We start from the raw sequence: 20,391 nt of genomic DNA, 5'->3' as shown, positions 1-20,391 counted from the left end.
AAAGGGTCTGAATACTTATGTAAAAAAAAAATTCTCAACTGTTTTATTTTTGTCATTATGTGCACCGATACCTTGAATTGCTCAGTTTTCTGTCACTTATGGGCACGATACAAGGAGAGCTCGAAAATTCTAACCCCTTGGGTGCTGCCAGAGTTACATTAGATGTGCCCATCCAAGAAGGCTCAAGGTCATTGGCCACAGATAAAATGACGTCAAATCACGTTATATCTACCGTAGCTTTGATTGGACTGATCATGTCAACATCATACTTTCAAAATTTTAGCTAGCAATCTAGCAGTCATCATCATGAATCAAGTCAACTATCAACTGGCAAATCCTTTTCAAGCCTTGTCATTTGAAGAGAATATTATGAAGAGAAATTATAGATACAAGGTATCGGTGGTCATCGGCCATTGGACATTAACCTCCCTGGGCTGGGTGAGATGTTTGCGTCCCACCCTAGTCAACAGCCAGTGGAATCGCGTGGCGCGAAATACCTCAAAAATGCTATAACTACAATTTCTCAAAGATATGACTATTTTACACCATTTTAAAGATAAGACTCTCGTTAATCTAACCACGTTGTCCGATTTCAAAAAGGCTTTACAGCGAAAGCAAAACATTAGATTGTTAGGAGAGTACCCTGCCAAAAATAATCACACAGCCATTTTCAAAGCAAGCATATATGTTACAAAAACCAAAACCACAGCTAAATGCAGCACTAACCTTTGATCTTCATCAGATGACACTCCTAGGACATTATGTTATACAATACATGCATGTTTTGTTCAATGAAGTTCATATTTATATCAAAAAACAGCTTTTTACATTAGCATGTGATGTTCAGAACCAGCATAGCCACCGAAAACTTCCGGTGAATTTACTAAATTACTCATGATTAACGTTCACAAAATACATAACAATTATTTTAAGAATTATAGATACAGAACTCCTTTATGCAATCGCGGTGTCAGATTTAAAATAGCTTTTCGGCGAAAGCACATTTTGCAATATTCTGAGTACTTAGCTCGGCCATCACGGCTAGCTATTTTGACACCCACCAAGTTTGGGACTCACTAAACTCAGAATTAGTATTAGAAAAATTGGATAACCTTTGCTGTTCTTCATCAGAATGCACTCCCAGGACTTCTACTTCAACAACAAATGTTGTTTTGGTTCCAAATAATCCCTAGTTATATTCAAATAGCTCCGTTTTGTTAGTGCGTTCAGGTCACTATCCGAAGGGTGACGCGCGAGCGCATTTCGTGACAAAATATTTCTAAATATTCCATTACCGTACCGTACTGTTTAAAATCAAGTTTTATGATATTTTTCTCGTGAAATAGCGATAATATTCCAATGGGGCAACGTTGTATTCATTCAAAGGCTGAAAGAAAAAAAATGGAGTAGTCTCATGAACGCGCATCTCAGTGTCACTGTCCCCAGGCTGACCACTCACAAACAGAGTTGCTGTTCTTTGCCCAGAGACAGCAGACACCCCATTCCACTTTGGCGGCTTTAGAGAGCTAATGGAAGCCTTAGAAAATGTCACGTTACAGCACAGATGCTGTATTTTCGATAGAGATGCAACAGAAGGACAACAAATTGTCAGACAGGGCACTTCCTGTATGGAATCTTCTCAGGTTTTGGCCTGCCATATGAGTTCTGTTATACTCACAGACACCATTCAAACAGTTTTAGAAACTTTAGAGTGTTTTCTATCCAAATCTACTAATTATATGCATATTCTCGTTTCTGGGCAAGAGTAGTAACCAGTTTAAATCAGGTACGTTTTTTATCCGGCCGTGCAAATACTGCTGTTAACATTACAGAACAAGTTGGAAATTGCAAATGAGTGGTTTGGAAGAAATCAGTGGCTAACTGCAAGAATTGCAAAGCAATCCCTAGCCTGCTATTCAGTGGAGTGGGTGTGTGGTCCAAGGGTCTCTTTTCCAAACTTAAAAGGATGAACCCTCAAAATTGGCCATGCTGTCAATCCAGCATGACTTTTGCCGTGTTCAAAACAACTGGAAACACGGAACTGGGAAATCTGAGTTTAAGACAACTAGGAATTAAAAAAAAAAAAACAAGCACCGACTAAGAAAATACGTTTTGAACGGTCATCCAACTCGGAATTCCAACTTGGGAACTCTGGCCTCTTTCTAGAGCTCCGACCTGATGATCACTGACGTCATGATACAACCTTGTTTTTTTTCCGAATTCCCAGTTGTCTTGAAAGCACCATAAATCCAGAGCATGCCAGACTTTGATGACCAAGTTTGATGACAAAATTTTCCCACTGTCACGGTTGTCGTAAGGAGTGGACCAAAATGCAGCGGGAATGTGTATGCTCATCTTCCTTTTTTATTTAGGAAAAAATGTGAACACAATAACAAAACAACGACGAAACAGTCTCTACGCTATACAAAGAACAACTACCCACAAATCCCATGACAAAACACCCCTACTAAATAGGACCTTCAATTAGAAGCAATGAGGAGCAGCTGCTTCCAATTGAAGCTCAACCCAATTAACTAAACATAGAAATAGACCAACTAGAATAACATAGAAATAGACTAACATAGAACATTGCCCAACAAACCCCGAAACACTCTAAACAAACACCCCCTGCCACACCCTGACCAAACTACAATAACAAACAGCCCCTTTACTGGTCAGGACATGACAGTACCCCCCCCCAAAGGTGCAGACCCCGGATGCACCTTAAACAAAAAAAAGAATACTAATAATAACCCCAACACAAAAATAATCCCCTAACTAAAGGGAGGGAAGGGAGGGTGGCCACCGTCACCGACGGTTCTTGTGCTACACCCCCCTCTACCCAACCTCCTACTACGGAGGTGGCTCAGGCTCCGGCCTTACTCCCCAACCTAACCTGTCCACCCCCGCTAAATACTTATTACATTTTACCCCTCCTGAAGTCTCTGGGCTATGGCGCATCGCTGAAGCCCTCGGGCTGATGTGCATTGCTGGAGACCTCGGGCTGATGTGCGTTGCTGGAGACCTCGGGCTGATGCGCTGCGCCGTTTCCGGACTGTAGGGCGACTCTGGCTGCGCCGATTCCGGACTGTAGGGCGACTCTGGCTGCGCCGATTCCGGACTGTAGGGCGATTCTCTCGGTTCCGGACTGTAGGGCCGACTCTCTCGGTTCCGGACTGTGGGCCGACTCTCTCGGTTCCGGACTGTGGGCCGACTCTCTCGGTTCCGGACTGTGGGCCGACTCTCTCGGTTCCGGACTGTGGGCCGACTCTCTCGGTTCCGGACTGTGGGCCGACTCTCTCGGTTCAGGACTGTGGGCCGACTCTCTCGGTTCCGGACTGTGGGCCGTCTCTGCTGGCTCTGGACTGTGGGCCGTCTCTCTATGGGGCACTGTCGCCGGACACTCTGGACGGGGAACTGTCGCCGGACGCTCTGGACGGGGGAACTGTCGCCGGACGCTCTGGACGGGGACTACGAAAGGCCTGATGCGTGGGGCTGGCTTAGGAGGCGCCAGACTAGGGACACGCACCACAGGGCTAGTGCGAGGAGCAGGAGCAGGACGAGCTGGACTGGGCTGACGCACTGGAGGCCTGGTGCGTGGGGCTGGTACTGGAGGTACCAGACTGGAGACACGCACCTCAGGGCTAGTGCGGGGAGCGGGAACAGGATACACTGGGCCGTGGAGGCGCACTGGCGGTCTCGAGCGCAGGACTGGCACCACCCGTACTGGCTGGGTGCCCGCTTCCCCCCAGCAAATGCGGGACGCTGGCACCGAGCACACCGGCCTGTGGATGCTCGGCCTCGACGCCGTGTGCATCACCCCATAGCACGGGGCCTGACCAGTACCACGCTGCCTCCGGTAAGCACAGGGAGTTGGCTTAGGGCTCAACCCTGGCCCAGCCAAACTACCCGTGTGCCCCCCCTAAAAAAATTGGGGGCTTCCTCTCAGGCTCCCTTAACTCCTCCATAGCCCTGGATATGCTCATCCTCATCTCCGCCCATGTCCATCCTTCTTCATCATGCTCCTTACCCCGCTGCTTGGTCCTTTGTTGGTGGTGGGTAGTTCTGTCACAGTTGTCGTAAGGATTAGACCAAAACGCAGCGGGAATGTGTATACTCATCATCTTTCTATTCGGCAGAAAGAAGGAAAACCGAAACAAAACACACATATACAAAAACAACGACGAAACAGTCCTGTAAGACAACTAGGCTATACAAAGAACAACTCCCCACAAATCCCATAGAAAAAACACCCCTCTTAAATAAGACCTTCAATTAGAAGCAACGAGGAGCAGCTGCTTCCAATTGAAGGTCAACCCCATTAACTAAACATAGAAATAGAAAGACTAGAACTAACATAGAAATAAACTAACAAGAACATAGCCCAACAAACCCCGAAACACTCTAAACAAACACCCCTCTTAAAACAGAACATAGCCCAACAACCCCGAAACACTCTAATTAAACACACCCCTGCCAATCCTGACCAAACTACAATAACAAATAACCCCTTAACTGGTCAGGACGTGACACCAGCCCATGACAAATCAAGATTTAAAAAAAAATACATTTTAAAATATCATGTACTGAATGATTTGTCATGAGGACAGGTCAAGCCACCCAACCACACCAACAGCCTGTAGTCATCCCCTCAAAATAGCAAAGAAAGAGGAACAGAAGGGATTTTTGGGAACAGATTCTCTTTTACACTTCACACAGATGAACAATTAAAATGAATGTAATTGAAAAGCAGAGTACATAAATGTTAAACATTGACAAAAGCAGTTACACAAACAATTAAAAATGAGAATATCAACATCATATATCATGTTATCAGGTGAGCTCACCCCTGGACAAATCTCTCCCAGGGTGGAGTGAGTGCCTTTTCACCCCCAGATTTCTCCAGTATGAATCTGGCCTGGACCCCAGGAGACATGGTCATACTAGACTCATACACATAGACATCATACCCAGGTATATCTGCCCAATCAGAGCGGCTTTCCTCAGAGAACTTTACAGCCCATTGCCAGGTGTTATGATCCAGGGTGCATTCAGAAGAGTAGAACCCAACCCAGGAGTTATTAAACGTTTTCTTCCAGTCAGTGAAGGACCTCTTTACGTACAGACGAGCGCAGGCCTTTCCATCCTTTACGAAGAGCTGCAGACTGGCGTCATAGCCATTAATATAAGCAGGAATCTCTGTTGGCATCATGAAACTCAGAACTCCTACATATCTTCGTCCCCAATAGTGGCAAATACACACAAGATCATTACCTTCTTGTGGAGCCTGACCTGGAGACCAGGGTTGAGGGGTACTGAGGTGTTATAACTCCCAGAGGCTTTGCCCCTGACCGAGGCCCTGTCTAGTTTGCTTTCACTTCCATTGTTTTTATAAAGCACCACCATTACACCCTGGTCCAATAGCCTCTTGGGGATACCACTCCAGATGATCCTGGCTTTTCCTCTATCTGTGGTTTTCACCTCAAGCTTAATCAATGATTTATCGTCATCCACTCTGGGGTTGTCCATGCCACTCTGGGGTTGAGATGTTGAACAAAGATCTTGCTCCTTAAATAAGATTTTGGGACGTGTAAAGTGAAATACAAGAGCCAGAAGAAGTACCAGACCAGGTGTGTCTCCCCAGGTGTTTTTCAGTCTCTCCAGAATGTTGTGGTTGATCTCTGCATGATATGTTTGTGGAATATCATTTAGGTTATTGTTTGATAGTCTTTGGATTTGTCTAAGGAGGCTGACATTGACACGCTATGTATTGGCTGGATCATAGCCAGTTCCTCTATTTCCATTTGGTGGATAGTGCTGTGTGACATAGACCTTGTCCACAATGTGCTGATTGGTTAGGAACCCTTCGTTCCTAACTCTGAGTATGACCCTGTCCCTATTGTTCTCAGGTAGCTCTGAGTTGTTGAATCCTCGAGTTACATAATAAGGAAGTGCCATAGCGCCATTGTTGTTCTTGCGAACAAGATTCCCTAGTGAGTAGTACCTTCCACATTGACGGGACAGAATAGGTAACAGAGGGGGATTATCAGCATTTCCATTGAAATGAAAGCCATAGTCTCCCCTGGTTGTGTTGAAATTGAGTCTCATGTTGTCGTTGTCGTCAATTTGAATATTGTTGGCTAGCCAGTGAAACAGCATCAGGCCGTGTCGAGGTAGAGGGCGGCCAAATTCTATGTTCCTGAGATCGCTTATTGAAAATAACAATTTTGGGATAACACATACTGAGGTCAGGGACAGAAAAATGATGAAACAACTCACGAAACCCCTTCCCACCATGGCCAACCTATGACAAAACAAAGATTGTCTCAACATTTGCACCTTTAGTAAAAAACGAATAAAATATTACATCTGGATTGATATCTGTAGCTTATTTCTTGTGGTTAACAATACGTTTAACGTTTTAAGACTCCCAAAAAAACTGTTAATCCACTTGATCTGAAATATGTTAGTTCTAAAAAGAATAGAAAATATCTGACTAACTTTAATTTTGGAGTGAACTGTCACTCTACTGGACCAATATGTCCCAATATGTACTCTAAGGTTTTCCAAAATAATATTTGGAAACTTGTAGACATGATCAATACTGTAATGTGATAAGTCTTCAAGTCAAAATAAAACAAATTAGTTAACATAACAAATCTCACTCACCTCCTTGTGCAGCCAACCACCAGAATCTAGTCTTGACTGTGTTTGTTTCTCTCTTTTCTGTCAACAGATCCCAAGATAGAAATTAACTAAAAGGTGCTTCTTGTCGCACACATACACATAACCAGTACACAGGGCAGAAAAAGTAATGGGCGGGGTCTGTCAGATACACAATGCAGATTCAAAATAAGAGTCAGCAAAACATCGCTGTTAGTAGTAATAACAGTACTGTTATTTAGGTTACTTATCCAGTCCAAATAAATCTTCAACATTTGACAGTACCTCATTTGATCCTTCAGAGAATACTGATAAAATAAAGTGTATTTCAAATGGGTCAGGATTTTCTTCTTGCTTAGATAGACAGACAGGGCCCAGACCAGCACACCCCATTTCCTTCCTCTCTTATCTCCCATTGCACATGGAGTGTGTGGTGCTCTACTGAGAACAGAAGTGGTTTCCTCAATATTATCTCATTGTTAATAAAGTTATTTAACTGACATGTCGCATGACTATGCTACATGATACTGACATTTTAGGGTTCTGTGACCTTATTTTTCTTTTCCAGTGCAGCACATTGTGACGGCCCTGAATTTGTCTGAACGTCTCAATGCTTCCTCTCTCTGTCCGCCATTTTATGGTCAGCATGCAGTTATTGCACCTTGCAGTGGTCAGGTGTCCTTGCGGGCCACTTTAAAGTTTACCGTCAATGTTAGCACACTACACCTGTAGGTGTATAGACTGCAGCTGTATTCTGCTGCAGTAATTCATGTTCTCATATACTGCATTATCCTTCTAGTTATATGTAGCCTATTACATACAGCATATGATATAAGTCAGTATTCTATTCACATCTGTGTGAAGCCTTATTTCATTACATTTATCATTGCATACTGTAGTAACGTCATCTGATTAAGCCTTTATACTGCATGCATCTTATAGCAATAATCCCATATGATTGTGTCCTATAACATGTTCCTTACTATTCCTTGTAGAACCACACCCTACAGGTGTTCATTAAAGAACCCTAAAGAGTACCTGTGTGGTTCATGGTGGTGAGGTGACAAGTCAATAAATATCACATCCAAACTGGTCTAGTCGGCAGCCTTGTAGTGATTCAATGTCCAACCCAGCAACCTAGCTTAGCTATCACAACACATGTGTAACCCTGCCATATGTTACAGACAGACAGACTCACTCATTTAATCACTCGCTCACCCACCCAACCATGTCCCTCTGGACTGGCTGCCTATGCAGGTTGGAACACCTAGTGTAAGCCTGTGAGGGAATTCTTCACTTTATTGCCCTGTGATTACCGCTTACTACTCTGAGTTTGTCCAGGGGCTTATTCAACCTCAAGCACCATGATCCAGCTGCATCTTCACCTCCAGATGCCCTGTGGAGAATAGCTCCTTAGGGTGGGACTAAGGCTGTTTGATGCTAATGGAGGTTTCAAGGCAGGGTGGTAGGCTACCTTGGATGTGTTGTACATCCATACATCACATCTCTATTCACTATCAAATGAGTTTATCAAAAACAGATGGTAGCCTATATTTGCATTTGCATAGCGGGGTTTCATACATAAGCCCATTTAGTTTTGCTGCTGGATGAGGTTGTCAAGGCAACAGAGCCAGGAGGTTGAGGCTGTGTTCCATGTGTCAGATAGCTGAGTCTTCTTCCCCTGCTGTCACACCAACATCCACCCTGCCTGCCTGTCTGTCATTCACAGTTTGCCTTCACAGGCTCACACCAACACAACACACATATTGACTGGATTTACACTAAAATAAGTTAAACCAGGATTCCTTGTTTATTGGTTTTCCCCGTCTTAAAAAAAAGAGCTGTAAACAGAGGGACTGGCTCCCCCTACTGCTAGCAACAGGAGTTGAAATGCTGCCTAACTCAATTAGAGGGAACAGCGAAGGCATTGGAGATGTGTTACAGTAGAGCTGGCTACTTCCTTGGCTCATCTGCAGCCACTGCACCTCAAAAGATTATAGAGAACAGGATATGACATCAGATCACCTCATCACACTCTCATTACAATAGCAGGTGCTTAGGGGAAATCGTCTCATTTTGAACACAGATGGACATTTTTACAGAAACAAAATAGGACTAACATTTTCTTTGGTGAGACACTTTGCTCTTGCAGGATTTATTTCCTCTCTTTCCCACTCCGTTGCTCTTGCAGGATAAAAAGTGGTCAGATGAAGCAGATGCTAAGCTGCAGGACTGTTTTGCTAGCACAGACTGGAATATGTTCCGGGATTCTTCCGATGGCATTGGGGAGTACACCACATCAGTCACAGGCTTCATCAATAAGTGCATTGATGACGTCGTCCCCACAGTGACTGCACGTACATACCCCACCCAGAAGCCATGGATTACAGGCAACATCTGCACTGAGCTAAAGAGTAGAGCTGCCACTTTCAAGGAGCGAGACTCTAACCTAGAAAACTATAAGAAATCCTGCTGTGCCCTCCGACGAACAATCAAACAGGCCAAGCGTAACGGGACTAAGATCGAATCGTACTACAACGGCTCCAACGCTTGTCGGATGTGGCAGGGCTTGCAATCTATTACAGACTACAAAGGGAAGCACAGCCGAGAGCTGCCCGCTGACACGAGCCTACCAGACGAGCTAAATTACTTCTATGCTCGCTTCAAGGCTAGTAACACTGAAACATACATGAGTGCATCAGCTGTTCCCGGACGACTGTGGTATCACGCTCTCCGCAGCCGATGTAAGACCTTTAACATCTGGTCAGAAGGTATGCCACCGACCTATTCCTGATCAGGGAAGAGCGGGGGCTGATATCCCAGGGAACACTCAAACGGTGATAGGCCTGTGGCAGAGCAGGGAAGGGTGTTGCGGGCGTATTCCACCCACGCCAGCTGCTGGCTGCAGGTGGTGGGGTTGGCGGAGACCATCCAGCACAGAGTTGTCTCAAGGTCCTGGTTGGCTTGCTCTGACAGGCCATTAGACTGGGGGTGGAACCCAGAGGACAGGCTGGCCGATGACCCAATGAGGGTGCAGAATGCCTACCAGAACTGGGATGAGAACTGAGGCCCGCGGTCGGAGACCATGTCCACGGGCAGTCCATGGATCCGGAAGACGGGCTGCATCATGAGTTGGGCAATCTCCTTGGCAGAGGGTAACTTGGGGAAAGGAATGAAGTGGGCGGCATTGGAAAAGCAATGCACCACGGTCAGGATGGCGGTGTTACCATCAGACGGTTGAAGACCCGTGACAAAGTCCAGGGAGATGTGAGACCAGGGGCAATGAGGGATGGCAGAGGTTGGAGGAGGCCATCCAGAGCTTGTCGAGGTGTCTTGTTCCGTGCACAGACCGTGCAGGCAGCGACAAATGCGGCGATGTCGGGAACCATGGTAGGCCACCAACATCCGGTTATCTGGCCCCCCAATGTTTGGCTGGGACCGCTGCGCCTCCCGTACCTGTTTCCTGATACCCCAGCTGAGTGCCTTCACCAGGCACGAGGTTGGAAGGATGGTTTCGGGCTCCGGGGTGGTAGCCGTGGGGTTATAGCGGCGAGACAGGGCATCCGGCTTGACGTTCTTGGAACCAGCCGGTAGGAGAGGGAAACGTTGAACCGGGTAAACAGCAGGGCACATCTCGCCTGTCTGGAGTTGAGGCGCTTGGCGGTACGGAGGTACTCCAGGTTTTTGTGGTCGGTACACACAATGAACGGATGTTCTGCCCCGTCGAGCCAGTACCTCCATTTCTCCAATGCCATCGTCACCGCGAGAGGCTCCTGATTCCCCACACCATAATTCCTCTCCGTAGCATTGAGGCGGTGGGAGAAGGCGAAGAGATGCAGCTTAAGGTCCATGGCAGAATGTTGGGACAGGACAGCCTCTACTCCGACATCCAAAGCATCGGCCTCCACTACGAACTGATGGGAAGGGTCCGATGAACCAGGATCGGAGCCGTGGTGTTTAAAGTCAGCGACCGTGGACCACGTGAATGGAACCTTGGCAGAGGTGAGGGCAGACAGGGGGGAGGCCATGGTGCTGTAACCCCAGATAAAGCGGTGATAAAAGTTGGCGAACCCCAGGATGCGTTGCAGCTGCACCCTGGACGTAGGCTGAGGCCAATCCACCACCGCGGGAGAAGATGAGGATGTCATCAAGGTAGACAAAGACGAACGGTTCAGCATGTTGTCTAGAACGTCATTCACCAAAGCCTGGAACACGGCAGGGGCGTTGGTGAGACCAAAGGGCATGACCAGATATTCATAGTCGCCACTGGACATGTTGAAGGTGGTCTTCCACTCGTCCCTCTCTCGTATACGCACCAGGTGGTAGGTGTTTTCGTAGATCCAGCTTGGAAAACACCGTGGTCCCCTGGAGCAGCTCGAAGGCCGAGGAAATGAATGGTAGCGGATAACGGTTCTTCACTGTGCACGGGCACAGGATCATGTCCTTCTTCTCCATGAAGAAAAACCCTGCACCAGCGGGAGAGGAGGAGGGACAGATAAATCCTGTAGCTAGGGAGTCCCCAATGTAGTTCTCCATAGCCTTGGTCTCTGGTCCCGACAGCGAGTACAGACGTCCCCGGGGCGGCGTGATACTAGGGAGAAGGTCAATCCCACAGTCATAGGGGCAGTGCGGCGGAAGGGAAGTGGTCCGGGCCTTACTGAACACCTCCCGGAGATCCTGGTACTCCGTGGGAATGGCAGAGAGGTCTCGGCTCCAACTCCGAGGATCCAGGAAGATGTCTCGGGGCAGGTTGCGCCAATTTCAGACTATGGGCATGGCAGAACGGACTCTAGCCCATGATAGCCCACATAGACCAGTCGATGAGTGGATGGTGTCGCTGGAGCCAGGAGAATCCCAACACCACAGGAATCTTGGGGGACTTGATGAGCACGAACTGAATGGTCTCGCTGTGATTCCCTGACACATGTAGGTTGATGGGAGTGGTGGTATGGGTGACCTGACCTATAGAGCGCCCGTCCAGTGCTCTAACATCCATGGGAATGGAGAGGGGCTGAGTGGGGATGTTCAGCTCGGAAGCCAGTGTGGCGTCCAAAAAGCTCTCAACGGCCCCAGAGTCAATGAGAGTACTCGCTCCCTGGTGAGACTGGTCCTTTACCAGGCACAAGGACACAAAATGACCAAAAGTCCCGCAATACAGACAGCTCCTTGTGCTGATCCTGTGTTGCCTTTCCGCTGGCAACAGCCCAGCTCTGCCCAGTTGAATGAGCTCCGGAAACAGTGCCTCTGCCCGCTTCGGTGACTCTCGAGGAAGGTCAGAAAACCTTGGGTGCTCTCGGCCACGGGACCGTCGGGGACTTACAGCATGGCTCAGAGACGAGGTGGAATCCCTGGACATGCGAGTGACGTCGAATTCTCTCTCCATCCGTCGTTCCTGCAATCGGCCAGCAATGCGGATGGTCAAAGCAATGAGGGAGTCAAGATCCGTGGGCAATTCCCAAGCTGCAAGCTCGTCCTTAACCTCCTCCGAGACACCGTGCAGGAACATGTCGAACAATGCTTCCGGGTTCCACACACTCTCCGCTGCCAACGTGCGGAAATCCACCGTATAGTCTGCAACTGTGCAGGCGTCCTGCCGGAGCTCGAATAGCTTCCAGGCAGCTTCTCTCCTGGAGAGCAGGGCATCAAAATCCTTCCTCACCTCCCCCACGAACCCCTCCATGCTCACACATATGGTCGGCTGCTGTTCCCACACAGCGGTAGCCCAGGTGAGAGCCCTTCCAGACCAGAATGATGAGGTAAGCTATTCTAGAGCAATCCGAGGGGAAGGAGGAGGGCTGAAGCTCAAAAATGAGGGCACACAGCTAAAAACGCCCGACAGATGCTCAGCTCTCCATTAAAGCGTTCTGGGGTACGTAATCGGGGCTCCCGAGAAGCTGGAGTGGCCAGTGGGGCGGCGCTACTGAGAGGTGGTGGGGTTGCCACCTTGGCAGGCTGCCCCCCAGCCAACCCGTGGAATTGCTCCTGCAGCATGTCCAACGCCCGGTCATGGTGCTCAGCCAACATTTGGACCCCCTCCATCAGCCCATGAAGCAAATCCTCATGCCTACCAATGGAGGCTCCTTGGGAGGAAATGGCGTTGCACAGTTGGCCCGGGTCTGCTGGGTCAGTCATGGCCAGTTCGTACTATCAGGTATGAAGGTAAGACCCAGATGCAGACCACGTTGAATAAACAATAGTTTAATGATCCAATAGGGGTTAGGCAATAAACAGGTCAAGGCAGGCAGGGGTCAGTAAACCTGAGGTGAAGCAACGGTATCGGACAGCAGGGAGGCTCAGGGTCAGCGTAAGCAGAGGTAAAAAATACAGCGGGGGGCAAAGGTACAGGTCGGTAGGCAAGCTCAGGGTCAGGGGCAGGCAGAGTGGTCAGGCAGGTGGGCTCGGAGTCAGGACAGGCAAGGGTAAAAACCCAGAGGGCGAGAAAAGAGACTGGGAAAAGCAGGAGCTGAGAAACAAAATGCTGGTTGACTTGACAAACAAGACAAACTGGCAACGGACAAACAGAGAACACAGGTATATATACACAGGGGATAATGGAGAAGATGGGCGACACCTGGAGGGGGTGGACACAATCACAAGGACAGGTGAAACAGATCAGGGTTTGACACTACAATCCAATGTATTTTGTAACAAGATACTTTTGAGATCTGTGGGGTTTTTTGTGTGGTAAAATACAAAAAAATAATTATTGCGTTTCATAATTTTTTGGCCCCCTTTCACCCTGCATTGGTATCAAAAGTCTGATGGCACTATGGCGTGATAAGTGTCTGATAAATGACCACAATGTAAATGTAAATGTAAAAAATAACACTCGCAAAGAATGCTGGGTATTATTATAATGAGCTCTTCCCCGAAAGAAGAACATTAATAATAGTCGGTGTGCTTTGCAATTGATCCATTTTACATTTACATTTTGCATTCAACTAAGGTAATAAAAAACATCTACTTGAGAATGGTATTGTAGTGAAGGCATGTACTTGCAAATGTATTTTGTATTTCGAAAATATAAAACACCTGTATGTATTTATATTTCATCTTTATTTTAGTTTGATACATTGGTCTTTAGAGTATCTTGTATTATAAAAATATGCATTTTATTAGATTTCATTTGGACTTATTGCTCAGACCACTGATCAGAGTAAAATACAAAGTATACACATTTGAAAACTAAAACTGTACTCAAAGTATTATATTTGACTGCAAAACGAAGTAAAATAAAATAATTTATGTTTAGTTTTCGTTTTTTTCTTCTTAAATGGGTTTTTCAAGCTTTTTTTCTAATAAGGTTTTTGAACTTCAGAATCTGGCAGATAAAGCCTGCCAGTAGATGACGATGTTTCAAATAGGCCTAGCTTGTGCATCACTATCACTAGCTATAACTAGCAAACAAGGAAGAAATCCGAGGGCGAGCACGAAGTGTGACTGGGCCAAGCTAAAACTGCTTCTGAAGTTGCTGAAACCATTTGCAATCAACACCGACCAACTTGCTGACCAGTGACTGGGCCAAGCTATAGCAGCTTGTGAAGTTGCTGGAGCCGTTCGCAATCCACACGGACCAACTTCAAACTGACGGCCAGTCGCTGTCTAATGTAGTGTCGTGCCTTCTCAACCTTGAAGCACACTTGAAGTCAACTACTGTTGCAAAACAGTTGGCACAGGTCTAGCTTTGCATGCATACTGAATCCTCTGGCAGCCAACTTTGATCCAACCACTGCAGCAGCTTGCCTGATGGACCCAAGTGTGACTCTGGCATTTCGCTCAACAAAGATGGAGCCACTGATGAGGCAAGCAGAGTCTTTTGTACTTCAGCAAATAAGAGAGTACAGCTGTGGAGCAGCAAAACTCCAGGAAGATGTCAGCACGATGAATCCAGCAAGATTCTCGACCACAGTGCTTCAGAAATATAGCTTTCTCGCATCAAAGATTGTCTCTGAGGTCACTGTCCAGCCGACGGGTCAACCTGGCAGGGCATTAAGTGCCCTGTGTGAACTGTGGAAATATCTGGAAGAGGTAAAGGGGGGCATGTGTATCCAAAGCTGTGCCCTGTGGCACTGAATCTGGTTTGTGCCCCTGCATCCCAAGCGATCGTGGAGAGAATATTCTCTGTTTGTGGACAACTGTCATCAGACTTGAGAAAACAAATGACCACCTCTGGAACACGGAGTCTTCTCCATCTTCTTGGGGTGCGGAGGAGTATTGCTGTCTGTAATTAAGCCCTTTTTGGTGGAAAAACGAATTATGTTAGGCTGGAATGAGTTTTTCCCCACAGAAGGGCCAATGTGGCTCCTCAGTGGGCTGGCCTGGCTCAAAGTGGGTGGGCTTATGCCCTCCCAGGCCCCTGCCTAGTCATGGTAAGTCCATAGATTAGGGCCTAATGAATTTATTTTTAATTGATTGAATTCCTTATATGAAATATAACTCAGCAAAATCTTTGAAATTGTTGCATGTTTCATTTATATTTTTGTTCAGTATATTTCTGGCTACTCTAGAAACATCATACACTAAATATCCACTAGATGGTGCTAGAAGAAAACAAATCATTGGCTCTGCATGAAAAGATTAGTCTCTCTTTCAATGTTTTGTTTGCAAGAGCAGTGAACACTGACTCCCTCTCTCACACAATGTTTACCTGCTCTCTCTTCTCTTCTCTCTCTTCTCTCTCTTCTCTCTCTTCTCTCTTTCTCTCTTTCTCTCATGGACTGGGAGTGAGACTGATCTGTATCAGCTGTTACTCATGAGCACTGTATCTTGGTTAGCTCATGTTTTACAATGACAACGCTCTGTTCCAGTACTGTATGTTGGTTAGCTAATGTTTTACAATGACAACGCTCTGTTACCATGTTATGTTTGGTTAGCTAATGTTTTACAATGACAACGCTCTGTTCCAGTACTGTATGTTGGTTAGCTAATGTTTTACAATGACAACGCTCTGTTCCAGTATTGTATGTTGGTTAGCTAATATTTTACAATGACAATGCTCTGTTACCATGTTATGTGTTGGTTAGCTAATTCTTTACAATGACAACGCTCTGTTACCATGTTATGTGTTGGTTTGCCCATGTTTTATAATGACAACGCTCTGTTACCATGTTATGTGTTGGTTAGCTAATGTTTTACAATGACAACGCTCTGTTACCATGTTATGTGTTGGTTAGCTCATGTTTTACAATGACAACGCTCTGTTACCATGTTATGTGTTGGTTAGCTCATGTTTTACAATGACAATGCTCTGTTACCATGTTAGGTGTTGGTTAGCTCATGTTTTACAATGACAACGCTCTGTTCCAGTATTGTATGTTGTTTAGCTAATGTTTTACAATGACAACGCTCTGTTACCATGTTATGTGTTGGTTTGCCCATGTTTTACAATGGCAACGCTCTGTTACCATGTTATGTGTTGGTTAGCCCATGTTTTACAATGACAACGCTCTGTTACCATGTTATGTGTTGGTTAGCCCATGTTTTACAATGACAACGCTCTGTTACCATGTTAGGTGTTGGTTAGCTCATGTTTTACAATGACAACGCTCTGTTCCAGTATTGTATGTTGTTTAGCTAATGTTTTACAATGACAACGCTCTGTTACCATGTTATGTGTTGGTTTGCCCATGTTTTACAATGGCAACGCTCTGTTACCATGTTATGTGTTGGTTAGCCCATGTTTTACAATGACAACGCTCTGTTACCATGTTATGTGTTGGTTAGCCCATGTTTTACAATGACAACGCTCTGTTACCATGTTATGTGTTGGTTAGCCCATGTTTTACAATGACAACGCTCTGTTACCATGTTATGTGTTGGTTAGCTAATGTTTTACAATGACAACGCTCTGTTCCAGTACTGTATGTTGGTTAGCTAATGTTTTACAATGACAACGCTCTGTTCCAGTATTGTATGTTGGTTAGCTAATATTTTACAATGACAATGCTCTGTTACCATGTTATGTGTTGGTTAGCTAATTCTTTACAATGACAACACTCTGTTACCATGTTATGTGTTGGTTTGCCCATGTTTTACAATGACAACGCTCTGTTACCATGTTATGTGTTGGTTAGCCCATGTTTTACAATGACAACGCTCTGTTACCATGTTATGTGTTGGTTAGCTAATGTTTTACAATGACAACGCTCTGTTACCATGTTATGTGTTGGTTAGCTCATGTTTTACAATGATTACGCTCTGTTACCATGTTATGTGTTGGTTAACTAATGTTTTACAATGACAACGCTCTGTTACCATGGTATGTGTTGGTTAGCCCATGTTTTACAATGACAACGCTCTGTTCCAGTACTGTATGTTGGATAGCTAATGTTTTACAATGACAACGCTCTCTTACCATGTTATGTGTTGGTAAGCTAATGTTTTACAATGACAACGCTCTGTTACCATGGTATGTGTTGGTTAGCCCATGTTTTACAATGACAACGCTCTGTTCCAGTACTGTATGTTGGATAGCTAATGTTTTACAATGACAACGCTCTGTTACCATGTTATGTGTTGGTTAGCTAATGTTTTACAATGACAACGCTCTGTTCCAGTACTGTATGTTGGATAGCTAATGTTTTACAATGACAACGCTCTTTTACCATGGTATGTGTTGGTTAGCTAATGTTTTACAATGACAACGCTCTGTTACCATGTTATGTGTTGGTTAGCTAATGTTTTACAATGACAACGCTCTGTTACCATGTTATGTGTTGGTTAGCTCATGTTTTACAATGACAACGCTCTGTTACCATGTTATGTGTTGGTTAGCTCATGTTTTACAATGACAATGCTCTGTTACCATGTTAGGTGTTGGTTAGCTCATGTTTTACAATGACAACGCTCTGTTCCAGTATTGTATGTTGTTTAGCTAATGTTTTACAATGACAACGCTCTGTTACCATGTTATGTGTTGGTTTGCCCATGTTTTACAATGGCAACGCTCTGTTACCATGTTATGTGTTGGTTAGCCCATGTTTTACAATGACAACGCTCTGTTACCATGTTATGTGTTGGTTAGCCCATGTTTTACAATGACAACGCTCTGTTACCATGTTATGTGTTGGTTAGCCCATGTTTTACAATGACAACGCTCTGTTACCATGTTATGTGTTGGTTAGCTAATGTTTTACAATGACAACGCTCTGTTCCAGTACTGTATGTTGGTTAGCTAATGTTTTACAATGACAACGCTCTGTTCCAGTATTGTATGTTGGTTAGCTAATATTTTACAATGACAACGCTCTGTTACCATGTTATGTGTTGGTTAGCTAATTCTTTACAATGACAACGCTCTGTTACCATGTTATGTGTTGGTTTGCCCATGTTTTACAATGACAACGCTCTGTTACCATGTTATGTGTTGGTTAGCCCATGTTTTACAATGACAACGCTCTGTTACCATGTTATGTGTTGGTTAGCTAATGTTTTACAATGACAACGCTCTGTTACCATGTTATGTGTTGGTTAGCTCATGTTTTACAATGATTACGCTCTGTTACCATGTTATGTGTTGGTTAACTAATGTTTTACAATGACAACACTCTGTTACCATGGTATGTGTTGGTTAGCCCATGTTTTACAATGACAACGCTCTGTTCCAGTACTGTATGTTGGATAGCTAATGTTTTACAATGACAACGCTCTCTTACCATGTTATGTGTTGGTAAGCTAATGTTTTACAATGACAACGCTCTGTTACCATGGTATGTGTTGGTTAGCCCATGTTTTACAATGACAACGCTCTGTTCCAGTACTGTATGTTGGATAGCTAATGTTTTACAATGACAACGCTCTGTTACCATGTTATGTGTTGGTTAGCTAATGTTTTACAATGACAACGCTCTGTTCCAGTACTGTATGTTGGATAGCTAATGTTTTACAATGACAACGCTCTGTTCCAGTACTGTATGTTGGATAGCTAATGTTTTACAATGACAACGCTCTGTTACCATGTTATGTGTTGGTTAGCTAATGTTTTACAATGACAACGCTCTGTTACCATGTTATGTGTTGGTTTGCCCATGTTTTACAATGGCAACGCTCTGTTACCATGTTATGTGTTGGTTAGCCCATGTTTTACAATGACAACGCTCTGTTACCATGTTATGTGTTGGTTAGCCCATGTTTTACAATGACAACGCTCTGTTACCATGTTATGTGTTGGTTAGCCCATGTTTTACAATGACAACGCTCTGTTACCATGTTATGTGTTGGTTAGCCCATGTTTTACAATGACAACGCTCTGTTACCATGTTATGTGTTGGTTAGCCCATGTTTTACAATGGCAACGCTCTGTTACCATGTTATGTGTTGGTTAGCCCATGTTTTACAATGACAACGCTCTGTTACCATGTTATGTGTTGGTTAGCCCATGTTTTACAATGACAACGCTCTGTTACCATGTTATGTGTTGGTTAGCCCATGCTTTTACAATGAAACCCTCTATTCCTGCTCTGTTCACCATGCTGATTTACAAACAAACATTCATTGTATGGAGTATGTAACCTTCCTGTATCAGATTTGTCCTTTTTTGACCCAAGACTTAGAAAATAAATGATGTGCACATGACTGAGACATTAATCTCAAGTATATTTATTATGATCATACACTGGGTGTATTGTGTGATTAATGGTGTTGCTATGGGTCACTAACTTCAGTATTGCCATCAGGACGTTATTAACAACTCAGGAGAAATGTGTGTGTGTGTGTGTGTGTGTGTGTGTGTGTGTGTGTGTGTGTGTGTGTGTGTGTGTGTGTGTGTGTGTGTGTGTGTGTGTGTGTGTGTGTGTTAAAAGCTGTCAGGGTGGATCACTAGTCTGTGGTGCTCCTGTCATAGTGTGTTTACATCATTAGGGCTCTATTTAGAGAGAGACAGAGAGAGAGAGAGACCAAATAATGCATGCAGAGCAGAATTAGGCCGATACCCACTAATTATGAAAATCCAGAAAAGAGCCGTTAAATTCTACAACCACCTAAAAGGAAACGATTCCCAAACCTTCCATAACAAAGCCATCACCTACAGAGAGATGAACCTGGAGAAGAGTCCCCTAGAAAGCTGGTCCTGGGACTCTGTTCACAAACACAAACGGACCCTACAGAGCCGCAGGACAGCAACACAATTAGACCCAACCAAATCATGAGAAAACAAAAGCATTATTAATTAACAAAAAAACGGAGCAAACTAGAATGCTATTTGGCCCTAAACAGAGAGTACAAAATGGCAGAATACCTGACCACTGTGACTGACCCATAATTAAGGAAAGCTTTGACTATTGTGGTAGAAAATCTAACCAAGAGAGAGACTTTGTTATTTCTTCAAACAATCAATCTTTATTATCGACTAAGACTTGCAATAATGGAGCTGGTCAACGACCACCCATCGGTAATTGTTGAGAGTCCAACGAGCAGATTTAGGTTACAGCTTAACAGATGTGTAGAATTATACAAAGGTACATTGTGCTATCAAGCAACAGACAGCAAGATTTATATTGCGTCAGGTTTCTGTCTCTAGGTCATTTACTGCTTGTTTATACAGGGGTATCTTCTCAGTTTCACACTCCTTAACACACAGATGCTAATGCAACGAGTTCAGTGTTCATCTGTATATGAGAGAGAAGCTGGAGGGAGGGTTCACCTGGCCCTGGCTGACAGGCCAGCATTTCACAGACACTAATCATTCAATGGATTGCAGGCTGTAGGTTCTGTCACCAAGCCATCATAAAT

General features: G+C 44.9%; 1 pseudogene; it reads right to left on the bottom strand.

Annotated features, from left to right (window-relative positions):
* Positions 1-4,481: 4,481 nt before the first annotated feature.
* On the bottom strand, positions 4,482-6,846 carry LOC106569566 (uncharacterized; annotated as a pseudogene).
* Between the last annotated feature and the right edge of the window lie 13,545 nt (positions 6,847-20,391).

Source organism: Salmo salar, chromosome ssa14 (assembly GCF_905237065.1).
Source record: "Salmo salar chromosome ssa14, Ssal_v3.1, whole genome shotgun sequence".
In the NCBI taxonomy this organism is placed as follows: domain Eukaryota; kingdom Metazoa; phylum Chordata; class Actinopteri; order Salmoniformes; family Salmonidae; genus Salmo; species Salmo salar.
This window is presented reverse-complemented; position numbering and strand designations above follow the sequence as displayed.